Raw genomic sequence first — 23,872 nt, 5'->3', positions numbered from 1 at the left:
AAAAATGCAGCAGCAGGGCTCCTGAGAGTACCCAGGGCAGTGACTGTCCAAGTGTGGTCCTGGACCTGGGAACTTGTTAGGAATGCAGGTTCCCAGGCTTGCCCGAGGCCATGGCATCAGCAACTCTGTGGATAGGGCCCAGCAGTGTGTATTTTAATAATGTCTCCAGGAGATTTGGATGTAGCTAAAGTCTGGGAACCACTGTCTTAGGGCATGTAATATGGGAATGGCTTTTCCAAGACTAGAAGTGTATCTGCCCAAACCCACATGTACGCTCTGGAAGCTTCCTCATCTCCTGAGGCCACCACAAGCCTTTAGATCCAATAAGCCATGCCACTGGCTGCGTAGTTTGCTTAAAATGCGGACGGACAGATGAATGATAATTAGTTACTCTTCTCCTCTGCCTCTTCTCGAGTTTACTTGTTGGGGTTTCTTTCTGAAGTTTACCACTTGATCATTAGGATATTGAACATATAGAGGAACTCCGATGTCTTAATTACATTTATTTTAAACATGAATTCTGGAGAGTTCCATCCATCCATACTGCACAGGTCAAGCGCAAATGTCTGCTTTTGGATTTTCTCGTCCTGTCTTGTGTGGAGCGATGGGTGTTTCCCTGTCCAGATTGGGGACCATCAGGGTGGTTGTCCAGGTACAGGAAATACCCGCATTTCATGGAGTCACTCAGTTGTCTGTTTAGACTTTGCTGGGAGGGGTAAGAGGTTTCTGCTTCCCACTGCAGAGCTTCTGCTGGCATTTTTTTTTTTTTTTTCTTAAAGAAGATGTTGGGGGTAAGAGTTTATTAATTAATTTATTTTATTTTTGCTGTGTTGGGTCTTCATTTCTGTGTGAGGGCTTTCTCTAGTTGTGGCAAGCGGGGGCCACTCTTCATCGCGGTGCGCGGGCCTCTCAGTATCGCGGTCTCTCTTGCTGCGGAGCACAGGCTCCAGACGCGCAGGCTCAGTAGTTGTGGTTCACGGGCCTAGTTGCTCTGCGGCATGTGGGATCCTCCCAGACCAGGGCTCGAACCCGTGTCCCCTGCATTAACAGGCAGATTCTCAACCACTGCGCCACCAGGGAAACCCGCAATTTATTTATTTATTTATTTTTGACAGAAAGATCACAGTTGTGTGATCATCCTTAGGGGCCAGGAGGAGAGGTAGTGGTCAAGGCCAGCTCCATTGTCATGTGGGCATTGGCTATTCTCAAGCAGAGCTTTCTTGGCAGTGAGATAAACTCCTGGTGGTGAGTTTAGGATAGAATCAGAAAGGAGTTCGTTAGCCACTCACAGTGTTGCTACTGAGGGTCCCTCTCTAGGTTGGAAAGTGACAGGGTAAGGGCTCTCAGTTAGGAAATTATGCCCCAGGCACCAGCCATGGCCGCTATACTTAAGGCAGAGTTTGTAGAGAATGAAGCCTCAAGCCCCCAGAGGGGGAGAGGGGAAACGGGTGGTCATGCCATAGTGCCCCGAACCACTCCTGCTCCCGGGATGGACGGGAGACCCTCGGACCCCGTCCCGTCCCATTTACTCCAGTCTATGCTGTGCTTCCTGAGGCCTCTACCGATGTGGCTTGCACTACATGAGACAATTGTAGATGGTACGTCGATTTAAACTTTTAACAGTTGGGTATTTTAAGACCTGTTAGAAAAATATAAGTAGTACATCCTAGCTGTGATTTCACAGACGTTACTGCTTAAAGGTGAGGCTAAGTTAAAAAAAAGTGAGTTGCTTTAAAGTTAATTTAAAGAGTATTAAGTAAATAACAGTCCAGGTAGCACAAGAGACGGTGGGGATTGTGAAGGGGGTTTGTGGGTGACTGAGGTATGGAGACGGCTGCTGGGCGCAAAGGTAGCAGGTGCTCAGGGGACCCCCTTGGCCAGCCCCCAGGCAGGGCTCAGGCACAGCCTGGGTACACGCTTTGTGGGTACGAGTCCCACCTACCCCTCGTGTTTCATGCTGCTCTTGGGTGCACTTCTGCGTCTTGTTGGCAATGCAATTACTGGCACTGTGGGAGGTCTGTGCGGGTTCAAAGCTAGCGATGAGAAAGCTGGTTCACCCCTTTTCGAGATGTGTGTTTAGTTTAGGTTGTGACGATGGTGTTTCATAAAAGAAAAACTCCACCAACCCATTAAAGACAAGTAAGAGCACTGAGCCCAGTGCCCCTCCCTCAGCAGACAGACCCCGGAGGGGCAGGTTGAGCTTGGTGTTTCCCTCCCTTCCGCCATGGATGCGTCCTTGAAGTCCAGTGGGAAAGAGGCAGTCACCAAACTATCCCACTGTGCCAAGTAACTCTGGGGGGACATGCAGTCAAAGGGTAGGCTTGTGCTGACTCAGAGGCCATAGGAGCACCATTCCTAGTGCTTTGCTCTGAGCTGTGTTTTGCTTTTAGTGTTTCAAGGTTGTGTGTTGGGGGGACTACGAGAACGAGTGGCAAGACACGCTGTGCTCCTTTGCCGGCGCCCCTGCAGTGCCCCGGGAGGGAAGGCTGCACAGTGGTCGCAGGCTTGGAGCAGCCTTGTGGCCAGGGTTGGACATCTCCTTGTGGCATTTTCAGGGCTCTTGGTTGCTGGGTGCTCAGAGGGAGCCGGGGTGGGTGGTGAAGAGTGGAGGTACAACGGGGTTACTTCCCTGCAGTGGTGGAGGTGTGGTGGGCACCCGGGCTCCCTCTGGGGATGGGGCTGCCCACTCTGCTGTGCTCACACTCCGCCTCCTCCTCTGCACCCAGATAGTTGGCTGGGGTTGGTTGATTCAGTATTTGAGGCTTTCTGGGGAGGACTCCAAGGAGGAGGAGATGTGGTTTCTGCCCTTGAGGAGTTTACCACCCAGATGAAGAGGCAAGAGCAGCCCTGTGGGAACGACCTGTCAAAAAGCAGCTGTGCCGGGGCACCCTGTCAGGTGTGGGTGCACAGAGAGAGGCAAGTGTGGAGAGGACAGAGAACCCCACAGTGTGGACAGGCGTGAGGGTGGACGTCCCCAGCGGCCCACAGACAGGCAGGGCAGGGCGCAGGACCCGCATCCTGAGGAGCAGACGGGGAGGAGGGTTGGGAGCGTGTACATCTCCCTTTTGGAAACCCAGTGCGTGGCACACAGCAGAGGCTCCATAAATATTCGTTACAGTGAGCTGAATGGAACCAGAGCCTGGCCGGGTGTGTGAGTGCTAGAGACGGTCTCCAGTAGAGTCATTTCAGAGAGCATTTCCTGGGTCCCTGCCCTGTCTCTGAGCCTGGACTCCGGGACCGAGCCACAGCCTGTGCCTGCCCCCGGTTCACCCACGCTCTGGGGCCATCACCTGTGGAGTCAGCAGGGCCCTCGGGAGCTCCTGGAAACTCCTGCCCTTTTTATTAACTCGGTGTCGGAGGAGCTGCCCATGCTGAGGAAGGAGGGGAATTAAAAATCATGGGGTGTGTGCGTATCTGTGAAAGTGAAGATATAAAGGTAAATGCTACCATGAACGAGGGTATTATTCTCAACCCAGTGATTCCAGTATTCTGTACGTTAAGGTCTTTTCTGAATCACTGCACCACTCAGTCCCATGTCAGAAATTTATTTGTGCTAATCAAACTTTCAGCTACTCATCCTGTTGCAAGAAATCTCCTATGGCCAAATTTGTGCATGTTTTCGTGTATTTATGGATTAAAGTCAGACCCTGCCTTTCCATTGTTGTCTGTCTGTAACCAAATTAAAAGCTTTTCCCTGAATCTTTACTGAGGCAACTTTCTAGAAAGAAACTCCCAGATTGAGCTAGGCTGAAATTTAAACACACACACACACACACACACTTCAGACTCACTGAAAAACTGCAAGAGAAAATAAGAATACCCAACAATCCAGACACACGGGAAAGAAACTTTCAGTTCTTACTTCCAGGTTTGGCAGCCTGGTGAACTTGAAACAGGTTAGCTATGAATAAGCATCATCAGGTCTCTCTTTCGGTCCATATTTGATTCAAATGAGACACAGCCCTGTGTTGACTTCTAATACAGAAAGGCCACCCACCATGGTGGCGCTCCCAGCCAATGAAGCCGGCTGGCGAAAGCTTTCTTAAATGGTGCTAATCAGCCCAGGGAGGCCTGCCCTCTATCCCCATCAGTATTCTATAATTCAGATGTGCTGATAACCTGAAATTGAATGTGTCAGGATGCAGACATGTGAAGGGAAGAGGGAACTCCAGGCTGGAGGAGCCTGGTGGCTGGGAGACAATGCCTGGGGGAGGGGGTTTCATACCCTCCCCTCAACCTCCCCGGGCCCCACCCCCATAGTTGTGTTTGTGTGTGTGTGTGTGTGTGTGTGCGCGCGCGCGCACGTGCGTGTGCGTGTGTGCATGTTATTGTTCAGGGCCAGGGACAAAATGGAAGGTTTCAAGTTCTGAAATATTTATAGGGAAGCTTCGGATTTTGTATATGTTAAATGAATTAACAGACATTTTGGCTGTTGAGGGGTGAATGGTAATTTGTGATTAATTTTTTTTTGAGCCAGGGCTATTTTAAAACGTTTCTCCCACTCTCTCGTACATGAGACAGACAGACACACACACCCACCCCAGTCTGGTGAGCACGTCTCACAGGAAAGTTTAACAAAAGAGTCGCTATTGTCACTGTCCCAGCCGGCAGCAGTACAGCTGAGGGTCAGTTGCTATTTCTATTTTAAACCTTGATTTTTGCAAAGTTTGTCTTTTGACTGCTCTCATTCTAACCAGGCTTAGTGAGGGATCCGCTCCAAGTCCACACCAGGCTGTGAGGACAGAGAAAGATAAACCGGGGGATTAAGCAAAAAGTCCTGCTCTGTCAATAGCCGTGTGTGTGTGCGTGTGTGTGCGTGTGTGTGTGTGTGTGTGTGTGTGCGTGGGTGTGTGTGGGTGGGGGGCAGAGACAGAGGCAGAGTCGTTGGCCAGCAGTCATTAAACGGCCATTCCCTTAATTTCAAAGGAAGTGCATTTTGTCACAGAGCTGTGTATTCTTCCTGCTGCTGTGCTGGCTTCGCGTGCGATTTGTTGGCTGTGCCTTCAAGGTGCTACCTCTTCAGCCTCCCCCTTGTGCCCATGACCGTGTGTCCCTCAGAGACGGGGGTACTGGCTGCTCCAGCCCTGCCATTCATCCAGCCCCTCGGTCCAGCCCAAACCCTCCCCAAATGCTGGGGTGCCAGCCACCGCCAGCTTCCCTGCTGCCTGGATCCCATTCCTCTCTGACTTTGCTTGTTGATGTCTTGATCAGCTCAGATGCCATCTTGTCTCTGCAACTCCCCCCGGGTCCTCTGCCAGCCCACGTACTGCAGGTTAGGATGAAGTGTTCCCTTGGCAGTTCTCTCTTTGTGATGGCACCTAGCGTTCTCTCCTGGTTTGGAGACATCTGCATGAAACTTGTCTCTCCTACCATGTGGCGAGTCCCTGGGGGGCTGATTCGGTGTTGGGGCACCTCTGTATACCCCCGGGCTTCCCAGCATGGAGCTGGACAGGTGCCAGGGACTACAGGCAGGAGGAGGCTGCATTGCTTGGAAGTGTGTTTCTCGAGGATTTTGAGGTCCCTAGTTAGGGCTTGCCATGTCCAGAAGAAGGGGCAAGGAGAGAAGAGGCAGACTCAGAGTGGGCAGAAAAAGTAGAGAAATACAAGTTGCCTTTTTCACCTTGGACAGACCTGGGGGTCAGCTCATCATGCCCACCTCAGTCCAGGCTAGCTGTAGGTTTGCAGGCCTGCTCTGCTGTTCAAGTGGGCCTGCTTTCTTGGAAGCTCAGAGATGTTCTTCCTAAGAGGCTGCTCTTTCAGCGGGTAAGGAGAAGGTCCCGGTTTGCAGTTTCTCTCTTCATCCTCATCACTGTCAGACTGACTGACACCATGTGGACTGCCACCCAGGAGGACTAAGAATGCTTCCCCGCAGTTTGGACCCAGTGGTGGCTTCCCCAAGGGAACACTTGGCATGTGTTTAATTATTCATTGGTGTTCTCGTCTGTATCTCCCTGCTCCTTGATTGTTTTGTCTTTCCCTAAAAATATTTATTTGAAATTCTGTGATCAAAGACTGAAAAAACAAAATAAAGCCGGATATTAAAATGAAAAAAAAAATTTTAGGAGGTTGGAATGTCAAGATCACTTTTATTAGAAAAGTTTACAAGGTGAAGCCACGAATTATTTACGTAAACTTCATATATCAAGCATAATACTCCCCACTGTGCTTCTGGTGAGCGATATTGGCTGGCATAACCTGGATTTAAAATACTTTCTACTTAAGACAGGACAAATTTATTTAAATTAAAATTAACGGATTTTTCTTGATCATATTTTAACACACACATACACATTCACACACATCTGTGTTCTGAATTGATAAAGAAAGAACTCTGGTTAAATAATCCACTTTTGTCTGACAACGGAATCTGTTATAGAGGTGCAAATATGCAGAAAGCTATTTGGAAATGCATCCTAGTAGTTGTCAGGTTTTATTATGCAGGAAGGTGTCATGTTTGTTACGAAGCTGAGTGCAGATGGCAGAGTGGAAGAAATGGATCACTAATTTTAACAATGATTAATGAACAGAGATAGAAAATGAATTACATTGGACTATCAGAGGCAGGAAATATTTCTGTGAAAATTTTGACTCATCTGCTGTGCTGTTCTCTGTAAATTATTTTCAGAGATTCTATATGTTGTCAACAGTTGACTGCATTTTCCATTACTGTCTATTTCTGTTCTTAAGTACTTTTGTGTTATTAGAGATACATAATTTCAAAATACCAATACATTCCTGATTACTTAGAGAAAATATATGTAACAGCGTGACTGTTCCATAGACGCTAGCCATAAAAGTCCTGTTTTATAATAATCTTTCATTCTTCCTCATTTTGTCACTACATTAGGAATGTTTGATAAAAAGAAGAGGGGGTGCGGGTTCTTCTAGCACATGCAGAATAAAGAAAAAATAGAAGTGAAGGTAGCAATAAAAATGTGGTCTGGTGGCTTACTGTGGTCTTAAGCTGCTGCCAGCCGTGTCCTTCTTTGTGTCCTCTGCCTGGCATCGTGGGAGGCTGGGACCTGCCCGCTCTCAGGAATTAGCCTCGGTGGGCCGTGGCCCACCCTGTCCTGTCTAACGCGGGGAAAGCCCCAGACATCCTGTGACACTGTCTTCCTTCAGACACAGGAAGTTATCACCAGTTCTTGAAGTTGTCTCAGTAATTTTTTCTTCTGATAGACCCATACTCTAGTCCTATCTCTCTGTTCCAGTGACCTTGGTATCGATAGTGAGTTTTCATGGCCTCATTTCCTTCATCAGCCTTATCAGCAGTTGTGTGTGTGTGTGTGTGTGTGTGTGTGTGTGTGTGTGTGAGAGAGAGAGAGAGGAGAGAGAGAGAGAGAGAGAGAGAGAGAGGTCTGCAAATGAATACAGTTTATTTGGTTATGATTTCTGCTCTTGGCTATAGGCACACATGTGTGATATTTCATATGGAAAAATGGATAGTGATTTTTTCCCCCTCCCTCCATCCCTCCCTCCATCCCTCTTTTTCTTCTTCTTCTTTATTTTTTGGTAAAGATATTAACCATCTTAAATATGTTGGCTTCAAGGCATTTTATTTTCTTGAGATCCTCAGCGATTGAGACATGATCTACTAGTGTTTGAATCCTGTATTGTAATTGGTAGGCACTTAATTTCATTCATCACGAGCCACTGGTGACATGAGTAAATGTCAGAGTCAGCACTTCAGGATACTTGCAATTTCAGGGCGACCCAGTCATAGCTTGGCCTTGTCTCTGCAGCCCATGGTGGCATCCACCTCTCACTCACCGCTCTTTAATCCTTGGCTTGGAGGCTTATTTGTATTAAAACCTTACAGTATAGCCTCTGAGGGTTTCCGACAACTCCCCAGTCTTTTCCCAAGAGTGATTCTCCCAAAATAAGAGGACTGCGTGCTTCTGGGCCCTCTCAGTGAGTGCTGGCCGGCCAGGGTCTGGCTTTCACACGTGCCTGAGCTGCCTCCTGAGAGCTGCCTCGTGTCTGAACAAATGGACGATCTATAACTACTTCCTTCTCCTGAAAATGAGCTTTCCAAGTTTCCAACTTGACTGTTTTATTTATGCTCTTGACCTGTAAAAACAAGCAGGCTGTTTAAAAAGCAAAAAGTACTTCCCATGATTAGGGTACTTAGAGTTGAAATAAATTGCAGAATGAAGAGGACATTCCTCGTCGCTCCTGTAGAAAACGTCGTGGAGGTTTTGCTACTTAAGGATAGTCTGTGGTTCTACATGTCAGGGTTTCCCCTGTCTCACTGGCCTTGGGGTCCCCAAGGAAGGATTCATGTGTCTTCCTCTTTTCTTGCTTTTAGGTGGTGGAATAATCCTAGTGAACATTTAACGCATGTTTGCAAATGGTTCTAAGTCAAGTAGTTTGCATATAATTATGGTCCTGATGGGAAAACACTTTGGAAAAACAACTAGTGATACAATGCAAGTCCTGCTCAGGTTACATAGCATATGCTAAACACTGAGGAAACACACACAGTCTTTAGTGAACAAGGTAGGGAATGCTCCAGGGAGCCAATTTAGAATGTGACTTAAGGCGAGCGTGGCTTTTCGTGTCTCTTTCTTTTGGCAAGTGTGTTGAGTAGCGGTGGTCTCTAGAATTCTCTGTAAGCCCACTGCCTGCCTGGGGTGGCCACCTTGCACAGGTCTGAACGAGGTGGGTGTCCGGAGAGGGGTGTGTTTGGTGTTCTGACCCAGTGCGAGGCTTGGTGGTGCTCGGCTAGATGCTGCACCGTGGATAATTGAGCAGTGTGAGCCGTGGAGCATGGGTAGGGCACAAGCGGGGAGGGAGTGAGAATCCTACAATTCATGGATGGAGAGATCAGGAAGAATAAAAAAGAAATTGTAGATGATCCACTTAAGAGACAAGTGACTCCTAAATATAGAGCTGTCTCTATGATTCATGGTTTGGGTTGCCTTTGAGGTGGTAAGTCAGGTGGAGGGGCACTCTGTAGGAATAATTTGAGGGTACATGAGATTTAGACATTTGGATCTGAGCACTAGGTAGTGAGTTGGCGCTCAGGTTATGTTTTCCTTCAAATTGAACATCTTCTCGTTATTTAACCTGTGTATGTTAATGTCTGTGTGAATCTGGTTTCTGGCTTAAGTCAGTCCCCAGCCTCTCCTCATACATGGAGAGGGGCCACAGCTTGGGGTATGTTGGCGTGGCCTGCACATGGCCATCGGTGGAGGCAGCTGGCTCCACTAGCTCTAGAGCGGAAGTCGAAGGCAGTCTTGGTCCGGTTGGTTCTGGCTTTCCTACAGACAGCTGTTTGTCTTTCCACAGTTGTTGTCAGTCTTTTGTTTCGGTTGTAATTACCTTCATATTGATCTGAATTCACTCATCAGATCAGACCTGAAGAGTAAAATCATTTGAAAAATTATTTTAAAAATATCTATTTTAATGGAAGAATTCATCCAAGCCAACAGATGGGGACAAGTACCTACCCACACGATCGTTTGACCACAATTGTTGGTATTTCCAGGGACCGCATATTTGAATGGGCAACACCCCGGCGTGCAAACACAAGACCCACATGCCTTCATTCTGCGTTGATGCCAGTCTCTGGACACGTGCTCTCAGTGTGCCTTTTAAGCTGCTAACCCCAGGAATATATATTTAAGTTAGACTGAGTTGAGTAATTATAATAAAATGGCCTATAGCGTGAGCTGGAGTATATTCAAGATGTCTGTCATCCTTCTATTACCTCAGGTAAATAACTGATTGACCTTTTTGGGGCTCTGCTACTTTACTAATCAGAACCTGAAATCTGTATAACAACACTTCATTTACTTGATAGACAAAAGAACAATTGCACTTGAAGTAATGTGATTTCTAAATAGACACTGCCTGTCAAAAATAAATGCATTAGAAGTAAAATGTAGCTCAAGGAGACAATTAGCAAACAGAGGTGACACCGTAAACAGGTGCACCCATTATTCCCAAAGCTTGTGGCAATATATTCGCGTCTTTTAGAGTGATGGAAGATCATGTGACGGTTTGGTGAATTATCTATCGGTATCATCTGACCGATGAAGCCGCTGCTGTTGCAGATCATTTAAAAATGCATCTCACAAATTACATGGTAGCTGGGGAAAATGCAGGGGTTCTTTTTGTTTGTTTTTTTTAAAAGAACAATGCTTTTCTAAAGCTATGTGCTAGATACGTAATTTTTTATTTGAAAAGATGGAGACCATTTCATTATGCTGGGTATACAGTCGGTTAAGGTTGTGCAAATTCATTACAATGTTTGTTAATGTATAAAACATTTTCCATTCTGGTTTTAGTGACATTGGATTTTTTTTTTTTTTTTTTTATAATGTGCTGTTTCTGAAACATCTGCCATCCCTTGTTACCTGTGGGCAGAGGAGAGAGAATATACTCTTTCTAAGAATGTTTATAAAATCTTTACCAAAATGGAAAGGCTTGGAAGATGAGAAGGAAAGGACATTTTTTTCTTTTCTGTGAATTGTTAGGTTTGAATTTTCTGGAATAGGAACTTTACCATGAGACAGGCAACGGGGCCTTTCACTGGCTGCTTGGTGGGATAGGCTAAGAAGGACTAGATTTTCTCAGGCCTCTCTGTCCCCCTTCAGTGGGCTGTGCCCTCAGAGTCACACTCCTGGAGACTTTCCTTGTTATTTTTCATCTGTCACCTTTGCTTTTTTTGTTTTTTTTGCTATAGCATGCAGAATACTTGAGGGACCCATGGCTTTGGCAGTTACTGTTTCTTCTCGTTACTAATTCTTCTTGTTACTATAAAATCACAGGAAAACAGTGTGAAATACTTTATGTGGCCTCCAAATCGGTGTGGCCTCCAAATCGGTCCGCCCTTGAATTTTCTTTTTTTTTTTTTTTGCGGTACGCGGGCCTCTCACTGCTGTGGCCTCTCCCGTTGCAGAGCACAGGCTCCTGCCGCGCAGGTTCAGCGGCCATGGCTCACGGGCCCAGCCGCTCCGCGGCATGTGGGATCTTCCCGGACCGGGGCACGAACCCGTGTCCCCTGCATCAGCAGGCGGACTCTAAACCACTGCGCCACCAGGGAAGCCCCGGCCTTGAATTTTCGTGGCCTTCTCCAGAATAACCAGTAGCAGGAGCTAAACTTAATATGGATTGAGAGGTGACAGTTCAGTAGAACAGCAGCATTTTGATGGCACCCTATGCCCAGATGACACCACGGTTCTGTTGAATTTTTGAGACACTCTCTACATTCTGCTGGTTTCCGGGTGGGAGGTGGCATATGCCCACTCTGCACCTCTGTCTGACTCCTCATATCCTTTTCAGTACTTTCTGAGGCATTCATTCAAGTTTCTGTCTTGGAGATGAAGAAGCAAGGATGGGGCTTTGGGGGCTGCCCCGCCTGAGGAGTGGAAATAGTTTGGGCAGCTCCTTTCCCTTGCTGTCCAGAAGATGGGCTCTGAGAGGGGGTGCAGGCCTGGCTGACCTACTCTGCTCCGGAGACACAAGTCAGTTCGTCTTGTGAGTTGAGCCAACGAGAAAACCACGAGATGTGGTACACACAGAGGTACAAACAGGCCAGCCAGTGGGGTTTGTGCCAAGTGCCCAGCGCTCTTCTCCAAGGACTGCCCGAGCAGCCTCTGTGGGAAGTTTTTGGACATCAACTCATCAGAGAAGTGGTGGCCAGAAGGCTTCTGAAGGATCCGAAATCTCTAAGCACTGGAGAGGTTTCCTGATTTGCAGACATGGAAATCCTCCAGCCAGGAAAGAGCAGTTCCCTATGCTTCCTCAAAGCTGTTCTTTCTCTTTTCCCTTTGTTTTTCCTTTTAAATTAATAGACTTTGTTTCTTAGTTTTAGGTATACAGGAAAATTGAGTGCAAAATATAGTCCTTCCCCACATTTTCTCCTATTGTGTTAGTGTGGTACATTTGTTACAGTTGATGAGCCAACACTGATGTATTATTATCAACTAAAGCCCATAGTTTACATTAAGGGATCACTTTTCATGCTGTACATGCTATGGGTTTAGACAAATGTATACATTATTAGAGTTTCATATAGAATAATTCCACTGACCTAAAATCCCCTGTGCTTCACCTGGTCATCTCTGCCTCCCGCAAACCCTGACAACCACTGATCATTTTACTGTCTCCTTTGTTTTGCCTTTTCTAGAAAGCTGCAGAGTTGGAATCATACAGTAAGAATCATACTTTTAAAACTAGCTTCTTTCTCTTAGCAATATGTCTTTATGGTTCTGCTATGTCATTTTGTGGCTTGATAGCTCATTTCTTTTTATGGCTGAGTACTATTCCATTGTCTGGATGTACCACAGATTGTCCATTCTCTGATTGAGAGACATCTTGGTTGATTATGCATTTTGGCAATCATGAATAAAGCTGTTATAAACATCTGTGTGTTGGTTTTTGTGTGGATGTGTTTTCAACTCTTCTGGGTAAATACCAAGGAACATGACTGGTGGATTGTATGGGAAGAGTATGTTTAGCTTTGTAAGAAGCCGCCAAACTGTCAGAGTGGCTGCACCATTTTGCCTTCTCACTAGCAATGAATGAGAGCTCCTGTTCTATAGCTTTGCATTTGGTGGTGTCATAGTTTTGGATTTTAGTCATTCTAATAAGTGATGGTATCTCATTATTGTTTTAATTTGCTTTTCCTTAATGACATATGATGTCGAGCATCTTACCTGCTTATTTGCATCTGTAGATCTCCTTTGGTGAGGCATCCAGATATTTTTGCCCATTTTAAGTGGGCCGTTTGCTTTTTATTGTTGAGTTTTAAGAGATTTTTTTATATTTTGGACACCAGTCCTTTATCAGATATGTTTTTAGCTGAGATTTTCTCCCAGTCTATGGCTTGTCTTCTTCTCTTAATGTTTCCCCTTTGTAACACCTGTGGGAACTCAGCCACCTCAGCCAGTAGCCTATATTCTCATAGGGCCAAACAGAGTCTTCTTACATTTGGGACCTGAGGTTTTAGGACACGTGAAATCAAAGATGCACATGCAGTATGTCTTCATCTATGATCATGAACTCTCTCTCTCTCTCTCTCACACACACACACACACACACACACAGACATGCACGGAAAAGAATAGAAAGAAATACGCCAAAATATCGACAACAATCCTACCAGCTGACAGAATTATGTTATTTTTTCTTTGCAGTATCTCGATGTTCCAAATTTTCTAGAAGTGAGCACATATTACTTGAATAACCAGTTTTATAAAACTAAAAGTAAATGAGCTGAAAAAGGCAACACCTGTAAAGGAGATCCCACAATGGTTCAGGTAGAACTTGTGTAACTTTGATTTTGATTTCAGAGAATATCTATGGAACCAACATTTCAAGTGATATTGATGATGATACATTTTCTCTAAAACCCTGCTTCAGAAAACAAGTGAATTTTTATGATGGCTAAATTCGGCTGTCAAAAGGCCTGATTTTTTGCTCAGGCTGAAATCGGCACTGTATAATATAAACATAATGCAAGCCACACATGCGAACCTGTATACAGCTTTATATTTTCTATAAGGGAAAAGAATATAAAAAAAGAATGTGTATATATACATATATATATATATAATATATATAACTGAATCACTTTGCTGTACAGCAGAAATTAACACAACATTGTAAATCAACTAAACTTCAATTAAAAAATAAATAAAATAAAATAGAAACAAAACAAGACAAAAAATGTTTTCTAATAGCCACATTAAAAATGGTAGAAAGAAACAGGGGAAATTGATTTTAAGACTAAATTTTGTTTAATTCAGTGTATCCAAAATATTGGTTGGCATTTCAACATGTGAAAAGTATAAAGATATAAATGAAACATTTTACATTTTTCCAAAAGTGTTGTGTATTTTAGGCTTACAGCACACCTCACTTTGGGCTGGCGCATTTCACGTGCTCGGGAGGAACTTGTGGTCAGTGGCTGCCAAGCTGGACAGCGCAGCTGTTTGTGATGGCTGAATATTCAGGCATTATTTACCAGGCAGAGTACAGAGTACCTGAACAGCAACATCACTCGCAGAAAGTAGAGAGGAAAGAGAAAACAGGCACTTTGTGTTTTCCAGTGCTTTCACATTTTTTCTTCACGATGAGCTACTTCATAGATACCTTGTGATGTGATGATGATATGAAATGTCTTCTGTAAAGGGATAAATATTTTTAATTCATATGGTGACACAATATACCAGAAAGCGTTTACAATTCGGGAGACTTTTTTTTTTTTTTTTGCGGTACGTGGGTCTCTCACTGCTGTGGCCTCTCCCGTGGCGGGGCACAGGCTCCGGACGCGCAGGCTCAGCTGCCATGGCTCACGGGCCCAACCTCTCTGCGGCATGTGGGATCCTCCCGGACTGGGGCGCGAACCTGTGTCCCCTGCATCAGCAGGCGGACTCTCAACCACTGCGCCACCAGGGAAGCCCCAAAAATTTGGGGGACTTTTTTTCTTCTTTTGCATACCTCCTACTCTGGGGGACACAGTTGTCTCAAATTTGCCATCCTGTGGAATCTTTTTTTGTTTTGAATTTTTGAATTTTATTTTATTTTTTATACAGCAGATTCTTATTAGTTATCTATTTTATACATGTTCGTGTATATATGTCAGTCCCAATCATCTTACAGAATCTTGAGCTGATGTGGGATCTGCCTTCTCATGGATGGGATGAGACTGGGGCCAAGTTGGGCAAAGACATAGGGGAGAGTGTTAGGCACTGGCTTTCAGAGAAAACAGCCTCCAGGAAGAGCTGGGGTGCCATCCTGCACCGGTTCAGGCTCTGGGACTCCACCAGCGTGGCAGCTTGGCACCATGTCCAGCGACGTAGGTCTTGAGCCTTGTGGGAAGTGCGTGCACCTGGTCTGTGCCTCCTAGCCTGAGCACACTAGCCTAGAGGACAGGTCCTCCTTCTCTGCCTTACCCTGGGTCGGAATCTCCCACCTTGGGGTGAGGCCTAGGAATCCATGTGCAGAATGGTGCCAAGGCGTGGGTGTGCTCCTGAGGGCATGTGGGGCCATGGGTGTCTCTGACTAGTGGACACCAGGCAAGCTTGGCTGCTTTGGAGACGGGGCTCTCCAAGGCCACGGGGGAGAGATGTTGTCTGGTACTGGGAGACAGTGGGGCACAGTGGCTCCCATGGTCATGAGCTCTTAACCTTGGGCAAGTTACTTCGTGCCTAGTGCCTCAGTTTCCCATCGGTAAATGAGCATGATAATGGTACCCACCTCACTGGGTTGTCATGAGGGTCGATATTGTCATGAGGGACTCTGGCTGGCGCATGGTAAGTGCTCAATACATGTCAGTTGTCAGTCTTACGAGTTCAGGAATGGTTAGGTCAGTGAACAAGTCCCTTCAGAAGTGGTGTATATGTGTGTGTGTGTGTGTGTGTGTGTGTGTGAACGTATTCCGGCCGTTTCCTGGACTGTATTTCTTTAAGGGCTCATGCACTCCTGTCTCCTTCCTGCACCATCAGCCTGGACTGAATCGCCAGCAAGGATCTCTTCCTTCTCCCTTCACTTTCCCTCTTTCCTTTTCTCCTTCTCAGGGCTGTTTTGACTATGAATTAATTGTAGGTTGGGGGACTTGCAAGCAAAAATCAAAGCCAATAAACTTCAAAAGGATGGGGAGGACCAGGGCCACCGGGGGAGTGCAGAGGCTGACAGGGGCTCTTGGGGCTGCAGGGTGAGGTGGTGGGGGCTTTCCATGTCCCTTCAAAGGGGACACCAAGTGTTTCAGATTGTCGCTTAAAAGCTCAGATGCGAAACTTTGGAAATCTGGGTGAGAGGCAATGGTTTCCAAAGCAGCTATTTTTATCTTTTGCCAGCAAGCATGAGCCCAGTGGAACGTAAAGTTAAACTTGGAATTTCTTGGCAAGGGTTAATAATCAATGTAGATCTCCTAACAAAGGAGATGCTGCCTTATTATACTGGGAAAGTTTTTTTTCTTAACTGTCAGTGAAGCAGTACTAATTATTACTCCAGTGTAAATGAGGTCATTTCCTATTAAGAGAACAAAATGCTTAGCCTCGCCTTGCCAATTCATACCAACTATTTTTCACACATACTCAGCTTTTTAGTTTTTTTCTAAATTTTGATAAAATCCATTCATTTGTATTAGAAAAGTGTAAACCATCGCAATAATAGTTGCCCATGATTACCCAGATGAGCTTTTGTAATGTGTGGGTTGTTTGAATACCATGTGTTAGCTATGGAACAATTAGGCAGCTGAATGGATCTTTAAAACAATCAGATACTTTTATCTCACTGAAAAAATACATTCCTTGGATGTGTACTGTTAAACCGTAAATTCCGGGGAACATGAAACTCACGTCACGAGGAGGACTTTCGGATATATGTTGATCAAGGACAAAAAGACATCCAAATATCTTGTCTTCATGTTTTCATTTTTTTATGCAAGCAAAAAGATTTAAGGAATATTGTAGCAAACAAAGGGTAATTGTTTTAGCCCAGATGTTGCTTTTGCACAACAAGCAGGTTACAATGTTCCCACAGAGCTGATGAGCCCAATCAGGGAAATGATTAAAAATTGATTTTGTCCCTGTAATTACAGTATGTAAACTACTTAGCTTGGATTGCAAAGGAAGTGATTTTCTAATTACGTATATACTCTGGTGTCTAATGATTGGTTTTTTGAAGTAATGAAGAGAGAGCACTAACGACTCCTTGGTGTTCTGTTGTTTAAGAAAGACCATCTTTAGAGTAAGCAGCAACAGACAAAGAGTTTAAATTGAATTTTCAACACTGTTAATGTGCACATGGATTTGTTTATTAAAGAGACAGGGAAGTAATTTGATTGGCTCTGAGCATCTTGGCTTTTTTTCATGCTAAAGCATGTAAAAATACATGCACCGGGTCGCAAGCTGATGGGAAGAGCCTCTCCACTCCTCTTTTATCATCCCAGCGCCCGGGCTGATATCGCGGGCTCTCAGGTTCCTGTGAGCGTCTGATGTCTGTGTATCCTGAAAGCATTTAGATCGAACAGGTATCAAATAGCTTCTCCATCAAAGTTACCTTTGTTTTAAAATGAAAGAAGAGGCTTCCTTTGGAAGCATGTCTGGGCAGCCCAACGCACTCCGTGTTATAATATTTCAGTTGTGTCCTGTGATGCTGGGCTCTGCATCAGGGTGGCAGCTGCCACCCCCCACCCCAAATGTACGTGCACAAACACACAGACACATGCACACACACTCACACAGGTGCCAGCCCTGTATGTGGAGGCCCGACTGAGGTGGGTCAGTTGTGGGACCCCATGGGGTGGGCTGATGGGGTTTAGGCAAGAGCTGGCTGAGTTCCGAGTGTTCCTTCACTGCTGTGAGCCACTTTGTGGCTGTTGAACAACAGCTCCTCAAGCACCTGTTCTGGCAGAAGTTAGAAGAGGGCAGTGGCTCCAAGGCGACCCCGAGAGCAAGCGTGTGGTGAGGCCAACAGATCAGGACACGCTGCCATTGAAAAGATCTTTTGTTACTCATAGCTCTTAAGGGGAGGGGGCATGCCATGTCATGCAGTGCTGCCCAGGGGAGCATCAGGGTTGGTCAGGAAGAAGAAGGAGCTAGGGGAAATGCGGTTTCTGAGAGAAAGGCGCGGCAAGGCAGGGTAAGCAGACTTAGGATTGGCTAGTCAGATAATTTTAGTAGGCTCCGGGGCTCAGGGGCTGTCTCCGGTTGTCTGGTACCCGACCCTGAGGCAACTAGGGCAGGGGGACAGTGGTCCAGAGTGTGAGAGCCTGATACAGAAGGTTGTCGGGGCATGGGCTCTGGATTGGTTCGTTTGCAAATGAAAGATGTGCTCCCAGGGGAGTCATTTGCTATCTCTGGGAATTGGCTAGTTCTGGGAGCGACTGTCCCTGCAGGGTCATCAAGACCCCAGATGTCAAAGCATCAGAAACATATGGTTACTGCACCTGAGCCCCGGGTAAGGGCTGATTTGGGAGTGGTGATCTGTGCCACCAGAGTGGCGGGCCAGGATGAGCACAGGGTGACTCTGGGCCCCCGTTATACCTGACGTCCTACTTGGCAAGTCTCACTGGCTGCACACAAAAGGCATCCTGAATCTGCTTGCTTCTCCCCATCACTGCGGCTCTCAGCCCAGGTCAGGTCAGCCTCCTCTCTCACCTGGACAACTGCAGCAGCCTCCCCAGTGCTCTGCGTGCCTCCACTCTGGTCCCCTCTTGCCTGTTCTCCCCACAGCAGCCAGAGTGATTCTTGCACAATGTAAATCAGATCGTGTTATTCCCTCGCTCAAAACCCACCAATGGCTCAGAATAAAATCCATATTTCTTACCGTGCCTGCTGAGGTATTTGGATCCTAAATAGCCCACCCTGTCCCATTCTCCCGCGCACTGTCCATGCCCTGGCTCCGTGGGCAACACACCAGCTCCGTCCTACACCACGGCCTTTGCGTTCACTGTTTGCTCTGCTTATAAAATTCTTCCCCAGCTGTTCACAGGGCTCACTCCCTTACTTCTTTCTGGTCCCTTGTCAATGTCACTTTTTTAGCGAGGTCTCCTCTGATTACCTTATCTAAGGTAGTCTCTGTCACTGTCCGTCATTTCCCCAGCTTTATTTTTTCTTCTTAGAACTTATTATTCGCTAACATTATATTTTACTTTTATTTGTCACTGCTCACTAAGACATACGTTTCGCACAAGCAGAAATATTGCATACCACCGGGTCCCCGGAAGCTAGAAGTTAGGAGACACGGGGGGCACTTGACAGATGAGGGGTAAATGAGGGACTCAGTCCCTGAGGCTTTTTCCCAGGTAGCTTTCCTCACCAGGAAGCCTCTCCTGTTGGGAACTTATGGGGGTGGTGAGGGCTGTCACTGGGGCTGTGTTCATCCCTCAGAGTCTCGGAGAAGGAAAGTGCGAATCACTCAGTGCTTTGGAATGGAACTTCCAAGTCCATTCAGAGGAGCCACCGTTTTCTGGGCAGGGTCCTTGTCCCTAGCGGGTCTGGAGAGAATATTAAGTACTGAGCTGGGAGGGGCACCCAGACGCTCGGAAAGGGTGATGTAACCCCAGGTAGCGTCCCTTGGAGAAGAGGCTCGAGCACCCCTCTGTGTGCCCCTCCAGACGGAGGAGAGCCCGCTGCCCAGGAGAGCAGGTTCAGAGGCCTTGGCCCTGGACGACTGGGGTGTAATGTTCAGACAGCTCCAGACATGTCTCCTGTTAGCTGCACCCTTCTCCAGACAGAGGGCTGAAGGAGTTCTGCTGTCTCTGTCTCTGAATCCTTCTTTCCTAACTCTTGTCTGGAAGGAAAGCAGTTGATCTCTACTCCCGTCTGCCCCAGACTGCCCAGACTCCCCAGCAGACAGCTCTGCTTCTGCTGCTGGGCCCCTAAGTGACCCCTGAGGAGGGTGATCCTGTCTCTCTAGGAATATACTCCGTCTCCTGCAGGGGAGCCTCTGGAGCAGAACGGGGACCAGGGGAGGGGTGATGTGAACCAGCCCTTCCTTCTTCCCTTCCATCCTCCTTTTGCTTCCCTCCATCTCTACTACTTCCCTCCCTCCCTCCCTTCTTTTCCTTCCTCTATCCATCTCCATCCCTCTTCTATCCTATTGTCCTTCCACCTTCCCCTACTCCCTCCATCCTTCCTTTCCCTCTTTACTTCCTTCCCTCCCTCCCACTCTCCCTTCCACCCCTCCACACAACATTTACTGAGCTCCAAGCCCTCTGCCAGAAGTTAGGGACTAGAAGGTGAATGGGACATAGCCCTTTCCCCATGTGCTGTGGGGTGACCCAGGGACTTCCCTCAGCTTGCTGCCTGGTGCCTGGTGCTTTGTACCAGGCCCTCAGCAAATGGTAACTCTTGTTGTCACTTGTATGACTTTCCAGTTGTCATGGTGTAGGGTGGGCGACAGGTGTGTAATGACCACGGGAAGGCAACATGTTTGCCTAGAGGAAGGATCTTTTGTGGTCAACTCGGGGCTCATTACAGAGGCACTGTTGATGGGGAGTGTGTGGCATCTTTGTTCATCTCCTGACTCGCCAACGGCCTCTTCCCTCAGCACCTTTGTGCCTGAGAATGGGAGGCTGGGCTCCTGGCATGCCAAGGTTTCCCTGGCTCTGCTCAGAGCTGCCTTGTCTCCCCTGGGAGAATTCATGAGGGAGGGGCATGCCTCGTCCCCTAGTGGGGGCCCAGCGGATTCACAGGGATGCCGCAGTGTGGGCCCACTGTGTGCCAGGACGGGCAAGAGCTGCCTGGACCACCTCCCACTTTTTTCTGTCTCTGCCCCCCATGTCTTCCTGTCCTCTCCACCCCACTCCAAAGTCCCTCTCTCAGAGCTTTCCATCCCCTCTCCTCCCGTCCCCTTCCTCAGAGGGGCCTTGGAAGTGCCTCAGGCTATAAGCAATCCCTCCTTCCCCAGACCCCCTCAGTGCTCCCTGCTTTCTCTCTCCTGCCTCTCCAAGTTGCAGCCACCCTGCACTCCTTGTTACAGCCCCATGTCAGGATCTCTGAACCTTTGCCTTCCCCTTACCTCCAGCCCTGTCTCCCTCGAGGCCCTGCCTGCAACTGCTGAAGGGCTCAGCTCGCATGCCCTCCCTCCCTCCTTGGTGTCCCGCCGTTGGCCCCCTCTTGGCAGGCTCCCTGTCCTGCCAGACTCTTCACACAGTGCGCCATTTCTGGATCCCATGGCACATCTGCTTGCCTTTGGCCTACCCCAGGGCTTGGCACACAGAAGGTCTGAGCCACTGACGGAACAGGTCTCCTAAACTCATTCGCTCCCTGGGGCTGGTGGCTGAGAATGACTGCATGTGGGCCTTCCCTGCGTTTTAAAGGGGAGGCAGGGGTTATCAATGTAGTGGATGGGATTTCAGGCATTTTTTTTGGTGAGGTGGTTGCTACCCAAACCCCCTTGACTCATGCCATGCTTTTCGCTGCCTTTGTGATCTGCCCCCTCCCGCCCCTCCTCTGATCTGGTGGTACCTGCACCAAACTGGACTTCTGGGCAGTGTCTCCTGGGTGGCGCCCCTGCCCTGGCTCCTCACTGTGGGGTCCCTGTGGAAGGCAGGGATGAGGGGGGGCCTCAAGTCAGGGACCTTTTTCTGGTTATGTTACTGCATTATCTCTCAGTGCGAGTTACTTACTTGCACCAGAAGAGCTGTTACTGCGCTGCCATCTTCCTTCCTCCCCATCTGAATCAAGAACATCAGTGTCTGATGTGGTCACCTTTGCCCGACTTGCAGTGACTGTAATGACATCAGACACCAGGAGCCCCTCCTATTTAGACTGGCTCACAAAGGCACAAATGGCACTAACTAGATTTCCCTTCCTGACGTTCCCATTCCAGCAGGAAGCTTGTTAGGCAAAACTTCCCGGGCAGGTAGCCACCTTTGGGCAACCCCCTAAGCACTCGGGGGACCCCTTACAAGAGCACAGCTCCAACACAGCCTCAGGGCTGTGCTGGGGCCTCGACTGATTGAGGACCCCAGGCAGATTGCAGGAGCCGGAGGTCTGATCAGTGGTGTGAAGCCGGAGGACAAGCAGGGGTGGGACTTGCCCAGTGAAGTCTCCCCATGTTCTCCCTGTCACTGGAATTTACAAGGCTTCTAAGTGAACAGCCCCTGGAGAATAGTCCTCAAATTTTGCAAGCCATGAGCTTGGATATAAAATCTAAGTCTGTCCTCCACCTCCTGCTAAGCGTGAGGAGCTTTGTGAGCAAATTAAATCTTCGTAAAGCCGTCGGCTGCCGGACGCCTCTTCCTCTCAGCTCTGGTAGAACCTAGGAAAGCACAGCATTGAGTGCGTGTTTTACGTTGCCTAGATTTTCATGTTGAGTGACACAGAAAAACAAAATGCAGAAGATAATCTGATTGAGGAGAGAGAGAGACTTGTAATCTCTGTCCTCGTTACAGATGGTTGAGGTGTAGACTTTTGCTTTCTGTCTCAAGATAGGCAGGTAGGGCTTCCCTGGTGGCGCAGTGGTTGAGAGTCCGCCTGCCGATGCAGGGGACACGGGTTCGTGCCCCGGTCCGGGAAGATCCCACATGCCGCGGAGCGGCTGGGCCCGTGAGCCATGGCCGCTGAGCCTGCGCATCCGGAGCCTGTGCTCTGCAGTGGGAGAGGCCACAGCAGTGAGAGGCCCGCGTACCGCAAAAAAAAAAAAAAAAAAAAAAAAAAGAAAAAAGATAGGCAGGTAGAAATTTGTTTACAAATAGCGGTGTCCCTGTTACACGTTGAGAAAACACTTCTAGCACACACTCAGCAAACACCTTTTTGGTTGCCAGAAGTCAATCTTGGAGTTGGATGGAGTGTTGAAATCAGTGGTTTGATGTTCAAATACCTTGGCCTGGGGCTGCCACCATGTGCTCTCCAAATGCATCTTCTGATGCATTTGCAGACACATCCTTAAATCTCGACCGGAATTCTGCTTCTACAATATCAGAATGTACAACTTATCAGGAGGGGGTGTTTGCTTGTCCTATCAAATCCTTTCTGTAACATGGTAAAACAAATTAGATTCTGCGCTGCACTGGCTCCGAGCTGGAGATCTCAGACTGAGGCTTGGCCTTGATCACCCCAACCGACACTCTACAACCACTGTGGTGGGCATCTCAGCTTTCCCTCTGGGCCCCTATGTCATCCTGCTGCTTTTCTGATCTTGGTTCAGAGAGAGGACTTTGATGACACACAACACTCCTGACCCCTGGGTCAGTTGCAGATTCCTGGTCTGGACCCATTGAAAGCTGCTCTGGCCACTGAACCAGGCATAGCCAATTGAAATTTGGGTGAAATTGTGTGTGGTCTACTGTAGGGGGCTCCTTAAATTAGGGAGCGAAAAAGAACCCCTGAGTACCTTCTCAGTTCCTCACTTTTAGAATTCCAGAGAGAAAGGGAGGGAAAGAGAGATAGAGAGAGAGGAGGGGGGCACTTATGTGCTCTTATTTCTTCTTCCATCCCACCTAGAGAAGAGATGGTTAGATGCCCCACCCCATTCTTTTTTTTTTGCAGGTGGCAATTTCCCATTAAAAGAAGCTGAGCAGCCGCATAGCACAGGGAGATCAGCTCGGTGCTTTGTGACCACCTAGAGGTGTGGGACAGGGAGGGTAGGAGGGAGACGCAAGAGGGAGGGGTTATGGGGTTATATGTATACATACAGCTGATTCACTTTGTTATACAGCAGAAACTAACACACCATTGTAAAGCAATTAGACTCCAATAAAGATGTTAAAAAAATAAAAGGTTGAATTAGACTATGTAAAAAAAAAAAAAAGAAGCTGAGCAAATTTGGTTTATTGCAGCAAAGGTCACATAGTTTCCAGTTTTAAAATTGCTCAATGAATTGGGGCAGTGGGGGCTATTAAATGTTTTTGACTCTCTCAACTAGCCCAGCAAATTGTTACCTTGGCTGAATGCTGTCTACCTGTCTTATTGGAGTCGGTGTGTCCGACACTGAGAATTTCTAACAGGTCTTATCTTTGCAGTTCCTGACCACCACGGCTTTAAGAATATCCACCAGCTACAAGGGAGCTCCGTTGCTTTCAGACTTGCCTGGTAAGGAACATTGTTTTGTAGTTTGTTGAAATGGTGTCTGCCTGTGTCTTGTCGGGGAGCCAGACTGCCCTCTTTGGGTTGTGGGTCCCTGTGCTGGGTAAGAGTTCTCCCAGCTACTCCCTTGCCTCTTTGGACAGAGGCTGGGCTTTGGAGAAGCTTCCAGATTCAGAGGTCTCTGGGATCCAGCATGGGCCCCAGGTCTTCTGGGTGTGATGACTATGTGATGTCAACATGTGCTCAGAGGTTCTCAGATTGGGGTCACAGATGGGGCAAAGCCCTGCAAGGTTGGCTTATCGCTGTCTTGTGTGACATCCTGGAGGGTCGCTGTCTGCTGGCTGGCAGTGGGAACGAGAGCTGGTGAGCTGGTGGGACGG

The sequence above is a fragment of the Delphinapterus leucas genome, chromosome 20, assembly GCF_059928025.1.
Source record: "Delphinapterus leucas isolate spDelLeu-1000000601 "Yukka" chromosome 20, BTC_Dleu_Yukka2, whole genome shotgun sequence".
NCBI lineage: Eukaryota > Metazoa > Chordata > Mammalia > Artiodactyla > Monodontidae > Delphinapterus > Delphinapterus leucas.
The sequence above is the reverse complement of the archived record's forward strand: the minus strand, read 5'-3'. Positions refer to the sequence as shown.